Source organism: Bidens hawaiensis, unplaced genomic scaffold (genome assembly GCF_021521415.1).
Source record: "Bidens hawaiensis isolate Kalapana, Puna unplaced genomic scaffold, B.hawaiensis_p1.1 tig00058284_1, whole genome shotgun sequence".
NCBI lineage: Eukaryota > Viridiplantae > Streptophyta > Magnoliopsida > Asterales > Asteraceae > Bidens > Bidens hawaiensis.
This window is the reverse complement of record NW_027500532.1, coordinates 281-14932: the sequence shown is the minus strand read 5'-3', so window position 1 is coordinate 14932 and position 14652 is coordinate 281. Positions and strand designations below refer to the sequence as shown.

General features: G+C 36.6%; 1 pseudogene; it reads right to left on the bottom strand.

The window, feature by feature from the left end:
- Nucleotides 1-7612: 7612 nt before the first annotated feature.
- Nucleotides 7613-12639, bottom strand: LOC143602289 (cytochrome P450 87A3-like; annotated as a pseudogene).
- Between the last annotated feature and the right edge of the window lie 2013 nt (nt 12640-14652).

Sequence of the window (14652 nt, the reverse complement as noted above, 5' to 3'; positions counted from 1 at the left end):
CTGATTAAACAACTGACCATTACAAGAAGTCTTCAAATGTTTTCTGTCCTCATATTTCAACCCGCCAATGAAACACTTAACCAATTCCCACAACTCGATCTGATGGTGTGGGCACTTCCTAATCATTTCCTTATAACGAGTAAAGGCCTCATGAAATAAATCACACGGTAACTGTGAAAAATGTCGAATCTCTATTCGAGTCTCAATGGTCTTTGACTGTGAATAATACTCGTTAAGGAAAACCTGCTGCATCTCACCCCAGTTCTCAATATTGTGCATCGGTAATGAATTGAACCAGTGTTTAGCTTTGTCTTTTAATGAAAACTGGAACAACCACAATCGAACCTCATCCTGATCTTATGTACCGTCACCGATAGACCCGCAAATAGCTGAAAAATCTGACAAGTGTGAATACGGGTCTTCAGATCCCAGTCCGTGAAAGTGAGGAATTATGTTAATGTAGAACGGACGGGATTTGAATGTCGGTTGTCCCTGTACGTGAACATGTGGGACAATCGATGAGGCACCATCTGAAATAGCCGGTCTGAACCGACTGTTAACGCCTTGAACAGGAGGCCCGTAATTCCTTCGTCTGGCCCTCGGTTCCTCAAAACCTCCCCGGTTAACCTGAATTAGCTGTCTTCGTTCCTCCCGATATCTTCCAACACCATCTCTGTCTTGGTTTATGTTCCTTCACCCGTCACCTCTCACCCTAACCGGTTCCTCAACCTCCTCATCTGCGTTTCACGGCTAAACCCATCATTCCTTCTAACCCTCCATTCATCCCCATTACTACCATCATTCCTCGGTTCTCGTTCCTCCTCATCTCCTTCTTCTTCGTCTTCAGTATGAATACCGATATGATCAAAATCCCGTATAATCGGTTGTCGGTGACGAGGGGTATTGTTCGGGGCTGATGGCCCGGGTCTGTTAAGGTTTCAATTTCTGGATTGTCGGGCTGAATTTTGTGGTTGTGGGTTGGTGTTTATTGGTGGTGGTTGGTCATTAATTGGTGGATTTTGGTTATTTGGTGGGTTAGGTTCAGGTTGGAAAACTTCGGGTGGTGGATTTTGGTTTTGATTCTGGTTCTGACCTTCCATTTTTGAATTTCTGATCTGAGCTCGGTTCTGGCGAGCTACACGTTCAATCTCTGGCTCGTAAATCAGTGGGGAATTTCTTCCTGAATGGCGGGCGTGCATAAACCTTTTACCTGCACAAATAACACACCCCGCGTAAAATGGGAAAATAAAACTAAACTAAAAAAAAACTAAAACTAAATTAAACTAAGAAATCAATTAATCACAAAACACTAAGCGCACTAACTCCTCGGCAACGGCACCATTTTGATGCTAGACTGTCGCTATCTAGTCAAAAGTATTAAAATTAGTGTTCCTAATCACCAAAGCAAGCTAGGGTAAGTAGGGTGTCGAACCACGAGGAGTATGTGGTTAGTGTAATGCAAAACTGATTCCTAACTTATGAAGTCAACTATCAACAGTGCTGATCACACTAGCAATTAATTTGGTTATAATATCAAACAAACAACTTAAGTAAGATTCAAACAATAAACAAGACAAATCACACCCAATAATCCAAGTAAGCAATTAACAGTATTCTCATGCAACCTAACAGGTTAATTATCCTAAGTCAACTAAAGATTGATTAACGAGTTAAACCGTAGGCATCCACAATCGCTAACACACGGCACTGGTTATCAGACGGTCCCTGCCAGTGTGACTCAACTAAGGGAAATTGTATGCTTTCTTGTAATTAACTAGTCAACTCAACCCTATGAGCAATTATTATAGCAACCGACAAACTAATCGTTCTGATCGACGAAAACCTAAACCGACTGAATGCACGGACATACTAAACATCAATACTCATAGATTAACCAAAAGATAATTACAACTAGTTGTTCTAGTACATGAGAAAATAATTGAAAGATTACAAACTGTACATCCCGGGTATGACTCGAAAGGATTAGCCGCGATTCGTCATCTCTCGGTCTTCAATCTTGATGTTATAGATCATGTAGGTGAAGTAAAGATGATTGGAATTGATGGTTTTCTCCTTTGCTGCTCTCAAAATGGTTTTGGTAACTGCCTCCAGAGATCCCTATTCTCAAACCCTAATTTTTCCTTATATAGGGTTTTTTTTTAATTTAAAATGCGAATCCCGTGGTTTTAATTTGGCTCAGCATATGATACTCTAGTTTCAGCAAATGGTACTCTACTCAGCAAATGGTACTCTAACTTTAGAGTATGATACTCTAATTCAACAAACCATACTTTAAAAACTCCTGATGTACGCTCCTCTTATGCTCAGCATATGATACTCTGTTTTCAGCAAATGATACGCTAAACCAACTTTTACCCAGATTCTCTAGTTTTTTTATCATACACTATCACACATCATCTCGGGTCTTCATTTCGTGCTCGTACAGGCCCATATTAACTACTTTAATCACCTGTGACCTGAAATATAACAAACACGTATGAAGTACCAAAGTTCATGAAATAAACAACTAAAACAAGTAAAATAAACATATGAACTATGTACAAATTGACCGAACATCAAACATCCCACATTGGTCGGGGAAGAGAACGAAGTCTTCTTTATAAGGGTGATTGATACATTCTCCATCATAACGTGTTTTAGGGGCTTAATGGTAATGGATGAGAGGAGAACTCCACAGTTAATCATGGTCAGGTGGGACTAGTATCAGGATAGGTGACCTCATGGGAAATCAAAAGCAAATCCGTGAGGCGATGGTGGTTCGTCCCGGTCAAAGAGGACAATATTATGGTGCTGCGATAGCTGGGCTACTACACCGCCTCTCAAAATGTAGCAAATATCACTTCATCCTCTGAATCCGAATCAGGAAGAGTGTTGGGCTCTGGGTAATAATAGTCGGGTGTTGAGTCAGGTGACAAAGAAGACTCAGAGTCCACAATTTGGAGAAAAATTAGAGAGGAGAATGAGATGGTTTATCTGCGTGTTAGATAAAATGGGGTGTGTGTGTGTGTGCAAGAAAGATGGATTTTTTGAATCAAACAGTAATATTACCATTGAAAAAGGAGGGCCCACACAAAATTCCCCTATACCGCCCATTTATCCGAACACAACCCTCCCCACTCTTTATTGCCACCTTCACCACCCCCACACGGTGTTCCTTACTGTTAACGCCCCTTCTCCGCCTCTTTCAACGCCCACAACATTAAGTCTAAAAGATCGAACCTTTTTAAAGAAATTTCCTCTTGCGTTTACTTTCTGTAGTTTCTAGTTTCATATCACGTGAGTGTGTAACCAAGGCCTGAATCAATAATCATAATACCTCACTCTTATTTTTAAAAAATAGTTGTGTTTTCAGTTAAGCCATTACGTGACGGTTAGCTAGTGAATGCCCAATATGACACTTAGTCTTAGAGTGTGTTGCCGACCGCCATGAGGACCGTGAGCAGGGTGGCTTGGCCACCTGGATGGTGAACACCGCAATGGGAAACCGTGAGTGTGGGCGCGATGAGAGCCCTGCGAGCTTAGTAGCGGCAACAAACAAGGAGAAGCTGGTGTTGGATGTCGTGTCAAGTTGTTGAGAAGAATGAGAAATGAGTGTTTGGTGAAGAAGAAAAAGGAGAAGGGGGATTTTTGGCAGTAAATTATTATGAAAGTGAGGAAGAATAATTGAGAACAAGGGGGTGTTTGGCTATTATTTTTTTTTCTTGTTTTTTTCCTATTTTTTATTTTGGTTATGATGTTCGGGTATTTTGTATATATATTAGTGTGTTAATTATGTAGTTTTGTTTAGTATATTGTTAGAACTTTGGTACTTCATACGTGCTTTTGTATTTCATGTCATTGATCGTTAAAGATGCTAAATTAGAGACTTGTACGAGCATGGAATGATATCTCAGGAATACCGGAGCATAAATTGAAGTCTTAGGAAGTGTTAGAAGGATTCGGGAGGAGTTTGGATGAGAAACCTAAAGCTGATGCTAAAACTGAACAAGATGGGTTCACAAAACGCGACCAGGAAGTAAAACGAGCATATCCTGGGCTAGAAAATGAGTTACGGGACCCATAATATATGAATTTTGGGTTTCTCAACGAGTGGAATCCAAATATGAAGTTATTTTGTACCATCGCGTTTCCTAGACCATGGCGCTGCGGGATGGTAACCAAAAACGGGAAAGTTAGGATTTTTGTTTAAAACATGTTTTGACGACCCTAATCGATTCCATTCAGTTTCCAGAGCATTTTTGGAGAAGAATAGCTGCCCACCATCACTTCCATTCATCTCAAGGCCATGTACATGATCCTATCCATCATAACCGAAGCCCGAGAGATGCCGAGACGCGGCTAGATCCTTCGAGTCATACCCGGAATGTATAGTTTGTAATCTTTCAGTTATTTTCTCATGTACTAGAACGATTGGTTGTAATTATTTTGATGTTAATCTATGAGTATTGATCTCTAGTATTATTGTGCACAACATCAGTTTAGGTTTATTTCGATCAGAACGATTAGTGTGCCAGTTGCTATGATAATTGCTTATAGGATTGTTTTGACATGTTAATTGTGAGAAAGCATATGTTTGCCCTTAGTTGAGTCACACTGGCAGGGACCGTTTGATAACTAGTGCCGTGTGTTAGCGAGCGTGGATGCCTAAGGTTTAACCGGTTAGTCAGTCTGTAGTTGACACAGGATAGTTTATCTGTTATGTGCATGAGTTTGCTGTTAGTTTGCTTACTTGGATTCCCGGATGTGATTTGCTTTGTTGACTGATTGAATCTTTGATTATTTGTTTGTTTACTATAAAACCAAATTGTTTGCTAGTGTGATCAGCACTTTAATTGAATTACTTCATAATGTTAGGAATCGTTTACACTTTACACTGACCATATACTCCTCGTGGTTCGACATCCTACTTACCCTAACTAGTTTAAGGTGATTAGGACACTGATTTATATTGTTTTTTACTAGATAGCGACAGTCTAGCATCAGGTTATAATTATGTTTTTTTTATATTTTCTGTTTTTATAAAACTAGTAAAAATTTGGTTTTTTTGATATAATTTATATAAGTTTGGATTTTTTTAGAAAACTAGTATATAATTTTTATCTTTTATTATAAAATTATTTTTTTAACTTTTATTATTATTTTATATTTTCGAAAAAAAATAAATAAATAAAAAGAAACTCGTTAAAGTCGTTCGCCTGAACCACAACAGGCTCATGTGACTTTAACAGTGGCTTCGACGAGTGTCCAGTCAGCGTTCAGTCAACACTGCATGACACAATATTAGAGGATGAATCTAGGAGATGACTATAACAATAACACACAGTCTTATATAGTGATGCAGTCATGCATGCAGAAAGATTCATGTATCAAACAGGTCACTTCCCAGTTTTTACTAATAATTTTACATTTACTAGAGAGATCAAAAGACTCCGGTATGTCTACTTATCTAAAGGATAAAGCTATAGATTTATTATACAAATATAAGAAAGGCTAGCTAGAGGTGCACAAAAAACCCGAACCCGGAACCGGACCCGAAAAAAATACCCAGAACCGGTTTTTTTTTATACCCGGGCCCGTACCCTACCCTACCCGTCGGGTACGGATAGGGTATGCATTTTAGTACCAAAACCCGTACCCGGAACCGGACCTGATTTATACCAGGTAATACCCAAACCCAGAACCGGTTCCATACCCGGAACCGGGTTTTTCCAATACCCGAAACCGGGTTTTTCAAATACCCGATTTATACCCAAAATTACTCAAAAAATGCCTAACCCCTTAAAAAATCCAATCTATATCCAAAAAGTCCCGGAAAAAACCCAAAAAAAGGGTTTTTCAATACCTGGAAATAGGGTATTCAAATACCCGGTTTTAGAATACCCGGTTCAATACCCGACCCGAACCCGATGCATAAGGTATGGTTTTTAGAGACAATACCCGGACCCGAACCCTACCCGTGTATTATCAATACTCGATTTTTCAATACCCGGTTATATCCAAACCCGGTTCCATACCCGAACCCGGGTATTTGAAAAACCCGATTTGTGCACCTCTAAGGCTAGCAGGTGGACAACTTGCTTAATGCGGTAAGAAATAATTAAGATGCTAATCATGCCCTAGAGAAAGAGCTAGGTAAGATGGGGGCCTGAACCTGCTCATTTAAAGGAGCTAGAAGAACTCATTAATGCTTGGGCCTTTGGCCTGACCAATAGGTTTGTAACATAAATATAGTGTAAAGTGTCAAAATCGTCTCTGAAGTTTGGTTAATTATGTAACTTTGGTCCAAAATGATTTTTTCATGCCACTAGATCATTGAGGTCTCCCATTTCTTGTCAATTAAGTCCAAATCTATAACTCTGTTATATTTCTAACATTAAGTAAAGGGTATATTGGCCATTTCATACTATTAGTTTATTTTTAATAAATGAAAAGAGAAAAATACTATATGAACTTATGGTACCCCTGAAAGTTCTTCCAAGTTCCAACCCCATCACTATCGGCACCAGACACAGTACTCATGGTTCAACCTTTAAATTGTTTGTAAAAAATTGCAAAATATATCAGAAGTTTAAATATGCTTTAAAGGTTTTGATCAATTAGTCGGAGTTAATTCGGGTGATTTGATGAACACAAACTAAGCCCGAGGTATGATGGAGTCTGTAATCTGTCAGATTAAGATTAAGTGGGGACCACACAAGTTATATGCTTAATGCACACCTTAACGTATCACATTAACGTCAAAATATTTTTTAAGCTTAAAGTGAACAAAATATATCCACAATTGACTTTGGGTTATTGATACAATAATATTGAAATAGAAGTGTAATCTAGGATGTTAACGAACAATGCGATTCCATGTTTTATGTTTATTATTTGCATTTTAAATCATTAAAAGATACAAAATATTATGTATGTATTTTCATAATATTAAAATATATAAAAATGCCAAAAATATTTTAAGTTTTTATTGTGTTCGTACATATTTTATTAAACATTTGCTTTATTCAAAATCATATGTTTTGTTGTTAGGGTCGTGCATGCAAAGTTTATTGGAAACCTGGAACTTAAACAAATCATTTACAAGCTGAGGGACTGAGCTTGGTATTTTATGAAAAAAAGAAAAATATTTAAAAATTTCAGAGTTATTCTGCAAATACTTTAATCTAAGGGCATGTTTTGAAAAAAAAAAATTCTTCTTTGACCCTCGAGAGGGTCTGTGAACGAATCTTATTCGTTTTAAGTTCTGTGCAGTTGTATATGGATAGGTAGATCAAGATCAAGTTTGCTTGGATGAAGAAACTGAAGTTGCAGATGCTGAAGCGCTTAAAAGAAAACAAGAACGTGAAAGAAAACCGCGCAAGCGCCCGTCTAGTTCATATAATGTGTTCCGTTACATGATGGCATTGGTCCTTTTACATGGATGGATACATGAATTCTAAATACGGGTTGACACACTCCACATCTATTTATTTGCATGATTGAAAGATGATAACTAATTAAACTTGAAACTGCTAGGATAAGTTAATCCTAGCCTTATGATAGAAAGTTTTCATTACTCTTTTATTTAATAAGCTGATTCAGATGTTAGATCTTAGTTTTGTTTATCTTTCTCAAAGAACTCAACATGAAATCCATTAGGAAAATGTAAAGCTGGAGTACGTACAATATCTCCACCTTTGATTGGTTTCCACCTATAATTATAAAGGAAAAACAAATCAATACATCTCTTTAGTTATAGCATGATAATAATATGGGGTCGGTCATATACACACACCGTCTGACATCTAATCTCACATCATTGTGGACAGATGTCCAGATAAAGGTCGGATGGCCGTTTTGACCAAAAGTTTTCGAAGTTTGATTTTCTATGGTCAGAATTGTTGCCTGGATAGACGTCGGACACCGTTTTGACCAAAAATTTTTGACTACATGTTGGCCTTAATGTGTGATAAAGTTCGATACAAAGTTACGGGTTGTTTAAGTAACTAGTCTAAAGTCTAGTTTAGAGTCATTTATGTAATTATGTTTAGTCAAAGGGGTCTTTGTGTAATATATAATGATGTTAGATGGTCATGGTAGTTACCCATTAACTACCATTAGTTTGATTAGTTTGTTAGTGGGTTATAAAACCACTAAGTAGTTATATAACTGCTAGGTAGTTAAATACCTGCTATTCATGTTGTATAAATAGGGGTGTACAATCATTTTGTAAACAAGGGAGTGTGTGGTTTGATAAATACAAATTCATGGTTAGGGTTCCATCCCTTCTTATTGTTCTTGATTGAATGTTTGTTTCAATGATCTAATGGGTCCTACTTTCTATGGTCAAACCAGCCAATCCAGATAGTGGCAGCCAATCGTTCTGACTAATAATTTTAAAGATTGACTTTTCTTGGTCAAAACGACTGTGTGAGTGTTTATTAAACGGCCATTCCATGGTGCTAAATGAGATGGGGGTGGTGTAGCTATAACATGACCCTAATAATATATTCTTGATGCATCTTTACCCATATTTGGTCACAAGGCAATGAAGAAAGACAGCCATTTCAAGTCTAGCCAGATCTGATCCTACACAATACCTCTGGCCACCTCCAAAAGCCATGAAAGTCTTTGATGCACCTTTCAAATCCATCCCCTGCTTGAAAGTTACAATATAAAATAAGTTTTCACTTTTCACAAGAAGTTTATTACCATTAACTTATTTTCTATGGAATGTATGAGAATGAACATATTGTTACCTCCCATCTCCATGGATTAAAGTCAAGTGGATTTTTGTAGTTGAGTGGGTCTAAATGGACAGCTGGGGGGGACACCATCACCAGCCAACCAGATGGAATAGTGTAGTCTACATTAACCAATTTTTAAATCAAGTACACCTATTAATTAATCTTATAATATCAATAAATTGATATACAAAATATATTGGTGGATATTTAGTATATATAGATTTACCTTTGAACTTGAAATCTGTTACAGCTTCACTGAATAGCACCGGAGCTATGTTACCCAGTCTTAGTGTTTCATTTATAAGCTGTAAGCTATCTAGTCAGTTAATATATGATCCGTTGATTATGTTTATGCTAATTGAGGAAAAAGGGACAAATAAAAAAAGAAAGTTCAGAAGGCAAAGTATATCCTTTTTGAATGCATAAACTAAAAGTATGATCCGTTGATTATGTTTATAAAAGGTTAACGAGTGGACGAAAAAGTGTTTGTGAGTTAACATGACGCGAGGATACTTTAACATGACTATCTTGCAATTTCTAGTTTTGTCATTAACTATAAAGACCGAGGATAATATATAAACCTGAAAAGTGAATGTCATCGATTTATATTCTTCCCATGTAAGTCCAGCCTTCGGGTTTTCCCGGTTTCTTAGGATTTTCTCGTGCTCTTCCTGTATAAAATTGCAAGCATGTTAAATGATCGAGTGAAACATTTTTAGGGATTTTAGACTCTTCACATATATACTATACCGTCAATTCCTTCAGTGTCCGAGGATTATCTGTTAGAAACTTGATTGCCATTGTTATAGCTTGGGAGGCTGATTCAAAGTTGGCAAACAATAGCCCAAATATAAAGTCCAAAGAAATTTCTTCTGTAAGGATTGTATCTTTTTGCTTGAGTTCTTCGAGAACATAATCAAAGAAATCATGTTGGACCTTATTTGGTTGGGCATTTCTTTCTTTTAGCATGTTCTTGAGCGTCATCATCACCTTCTTTCTCCCCTGATTATATTAACATCAAGAATGGCATGTTCCTTAAGGGTCTTGTTAATTATATACAAAATTTTAACTAAGAGGATAGTTCATGTGGTAGGACATGATATAAATAAGATACATATATATTGAAAATTACAAACTTAATTAGTCTAATGTTTTGCATGTGAGTAACATGGTAGTCCATAACCTGGATGGGCGTTCTCTAATTATATTCTTTAACCTCATTTCTCTTTTATTAATATACGTAGTTAAAATTACCAAAATAGACAAACCAACAAAATAAAATAGCTTTAGCCTTTGTCACATGGACATGTTAAAACTAGCCAATCAGGAGATGACAAATAGGATTTGTTGGCTAAGACATCTAGAATTTAGCTGACGCAAAAAATCTTGAAAGGCACGGTGGGATTAAAAAAGACAATACAAAAAAATACATGTGTAAAGCATCGTCTAAATTTAGCCGGAGGATGAAAAGCGAGGGCTAAAATTCAGCTGGAGAATAAAAAAGCAGGGGCCATTAACGGCTAAACTGCAGGCTAAATCCTAGTCATTGGCTAAACTTAGCCCACTAATTACAAATGTTTCAATATGAATGACAATGGACCCAATTGTACTTCACCGTGAGTGTTTGTGTCAGCTAAGCCTCAGTTGCCTCAGCCAGTGGATCCTATTTGTCACAACCTGATTGGACCTTTCGGATACGTCTCTAGCAAAGGTTTAAAGTCAATATCTATTTTTGTTGGACAATTGAATAAAGTATGCACATGAATTAAAATCATATTTCTACCTGCAGACACTTGTAATAAGCAGTTCCAGGTATCTTTAAAGGAAACGAATATAATCCTTGTACAAGAGCATCAAAATGTTCTCTTAAATTCTCAGATGACTTCTTCGGATCATAACTTATCAGTTTTTTTCCCATGAACTCAAATATCATCTGATTATTTAAACATCATTACAATATCATATCATATCATATCATAAATACAAAGTAAATAATTACTTGTCACGTTGAGAAAAGAATACTTACATCTGCAACTGCTATTTTCAAGTTCACTGTTTTCTGGCTAGCCCACACCTCCATGTTCCTTGTTGCTACACTTTCAACTCCGGAAAGTATCCTTTTAAGGCTTTGGGGACCGATTACAGTTAGGATCATGTTCTTGAGATACTTTCGGAAGCTTCCATGCATAGAAGCTACAAGTTGGTTCCCTATTACCTTTCTTATATTTGGTGGGTACCAGCCTTTTAAGGATTGGCCTTGTTGTTGGAGCACCATATAACCAAGTTCCGAATCAGTAGATACTATGACTCGCGAGCCAAGCAAACTAGATCGAAATATAGAACCGTATCTAAAATACAATAATGATTGTCAGTTTGTCACAATCTAATGACTTGAAATGTGCATAAATATTAAACCTCGTAAATTGACTTGTACAAAATAAGTACTTTTTTTTACATAAAATCATGTACTTTCATTCCTTATAAAATAGTGCTTGCATTGAAATTTTGAAATACAAGCAAATGGGCAACAATATATGTAGCTAAACGTTTTGAGATAGCAAAATTAAGATGTTTAAAAATTACATTCCCGGGTTCATAACATTAAGCTACTCACTACCCATTGGACACGAGCCAAAGTATCAAATATGCAAATGGTGTGAATATTTGTTGGTTGTTAAAACGCATCTTCTTTTGGTCACTTTGCATGAAACATCTTATTTTATAGCAAAACGTTTAATCATAGCAAACACATTATTTAGTCAAAGTATATGTACTATAAAAATACACGGGTTTTAACATCTTATATATGCAACCTCATTTTTTTTTACCACATCTAGGGTGCAAACGAGCCGAGTTGCTCGCAAGTCACTCGAGATCGGTATGCTCGTGAAAAAGCTCAATCGAGCCGCGCTTAAACAAGCTCGAGCCCGAGCTCGAGCCTAAAAGTAAGCTCATTTAATAAACGAGCCCGAGCTTCACTTATCAAGCTCAAGTCAGCTTGCAAACCTAAACGAGCATGTCATTTGTATAATTTTTATAACATATATACATATATATTTACATGTGTGTATATATGTTATAGTAATTAATAAATTAACAAAATGATATATATTATGTTACATGTTAAATTTTAATTTAAACAAATATAAAAATAATTTAAAATATTTAAAAATTAATTAATAAACAGTAAATGAGCCGAACACGAGTGGAGTTCGAGCTTGAAAAACTAGAGGTGCACAAAAAACCCGAACCCGGAACCGGACCCGAAAAAAAAAACCCGGAACCAGGTTTTTTTATAGCCGGGCTTTTAATACCCGAACCCGTGCCCGACCCTACCCGTAGGGTACGGATAGGGTATGCATTTCAGTACCAAAACCTGTACCCGAACCGGACCGGGTTGGTTTGTACCTGGTATTGCCCGAAAACCGGAACCGATTCCATACCCGGAACCGTGTTTTCCCAATACCCTGTCTTACCCAAACTCGGTTCCATACCCGGAACCGGGGATTTGAAAAACCCGATTTGTGCACCTCTACGAAAAACTACCCACAAGCCGAGCTCAAGCTTTAGAAATAAAGATCAAAACGAGTTGAGCTCGAGCTCAAGCTCCGTGTAAGCTAAACGAGTCGAGCTTGGGCTCGGCTCGGCTCGTTTGCACCCCTGGTCCACATCTAGAAAGCACATGATTTACCTTTTTATTCTGCTCTTAATGAAAGGAGGAGTATCGAGCGTTTGATTGGCGATGGTGAACTGCAGAGTTTCGCCGAGTAGGGGGCCAACCCATTGAACCAGGAGGAAGGTTTCCACTGCATTTAGGGTTCCTCCATCTATAAACCCAATGGGTAATGCTTACTACTAACAAAGTTGCAATGCATACACCAACAGCCAACATTATTTGCAGTATGCAAGAAAACTAATTATAAAGACTCTAGTTATATATCCCAAATGTGACTATTCTCGTTCACAACCCGACCCAACTTTTTCTCATACACATTAAAAAACTAATTTCTTTGTCTTTCACGTACACAGCCCAACCAAACTTAAATTTTCACTGTCATTCCTAACCCAACCAATTTTTTTATTGAATAAATATATATAATGAGAAGTTTATTGGAAATAAAGAAGAGTGCCCATCATATTAAGCATTCCAATAATCTTTCGAACCATTAAGTTCGAAACAAAAATTTGGATCCATAACCAAAAATACAAAATTAAAAAAGATTATAAGTGGAGAATGTGGTGATAGAAATATGTCTAATTCTCTTTAAATAGAGAATTAGTTTTCTATAATTTTTGATATATTTTTCTTTTTATATATATTTTTTAATCGGATAAGCTTAAAAAGAAACTGGGATGATAAGGTAATATATAAACAAACCAAACCAAACCAATTATGTTGGTCATAAAATAAATTATGGGCTTATTGCAACAAGGTTTGGTGGTCTACTACTAGTGTCAGTCACAGTTGACTTGAAGTCGCTATACCAACCAAGTTGCTGAATTAAATTAAGTTTTCATTTTCTTTTTGTCTCCGTACAGCCAACCGAACGACCAAAACCTCTCCAATGGGAGGTAGTCTATAAACCCAATGGGTAATGCTTACTAATTTTTCCCAATTATGAACTAATAGTTTATTTGCATGTATTCATGAGAGAATTAGAAAAAGAAAGAAACAAAACTCCATAGGAGAAGAATATTTGGCAAAGTAATAGATCTTACAAAATAGTAGGGTGGGCAACCATGTCAACTGGTTGATTTTTTTAAACGACGAATACTCTGAATAAACCTCTAAAAAGGTCACATGGGTTAATTCGAAGTCGTGAGACCTAATCCATCAAATGACACTGACGAAGCTTGACGAAAAAAGTGTGGGGTGGATGTAAGGAGGGGGGGGGGTCACCTAGTCTCATTAAGCTTCACTTCACCCGACTTAAGCTCGGGGAATATGGAATATGAGTGAATCGAACCTACGACGTTAAACACAAGAAATTTAAGGTGAGCTTAAGGTAAAACTCCTGACCATTCTACCAAAGCGGGGTTAGCAACTCGTTAAATTGATGAGTGTGATCCAACATTTTGTGTTAAACATGTTAATTCTAACATGACATGCATAACTCATTTATCTAAACGAATTAAATGAATTGACTAGTTGTAATCAAGTTTTAAATGAGTTAGATAAGGTTTTCCTATCTAAAGGATTAGAGATTAAATCTTATAGATGAAAAAAAAAATAATAACAAAAAATTTCATTAAAAAAAAGTGGTAAATTAAATGTTCTATCTACCTTTTCTTTATTAGCATTAATTGAAAATGAAATAAATATTGTGTGTACTAAAGATGATAAATATAAGAGCATTTTCAGAACTGTTTTCTAAAAATATGCGAGGGATTAATAAATAATATGGTATGGTTATGAGTGTTTGTGAGTAAATGAGAGAGCACATGTTATATGGAAAAACTAAATTTGGGGTTACACTGTTCACATCGTATAATTTTTTATTGTAAGTCCTCAAACCGAATCAAACAACAATATTATTGGATCAATCTCACTTATAAGTTAACGGAAATCACTCACAAGGAACCGAGATCTCAGATCTTGTTATGTTCGGTTTATTTCCGAAAGTAGTAAAAAGGAGAGAGTTGAGAGAGAGTTGGTGAGATGTTCTGAATAAGATTTTGCAAAAAGTTGTGTTTCATGGGCATGGTTGCAAAGTGTAAGCTATCCCATGCTTTCTTTATATCATGGGCCCTAAAAGGGCTTTGTTTACAACTGGGCCAAGCTCGAAACATTATTACAAAAGCGAAAGCTAACTACATACATCGTGAACAACCGAACAAATACAAAAGACTTTAACAAAACAAAGTGGGCTCGACATTTATATTTTTTAAAAGTGGTTGTGAGTGG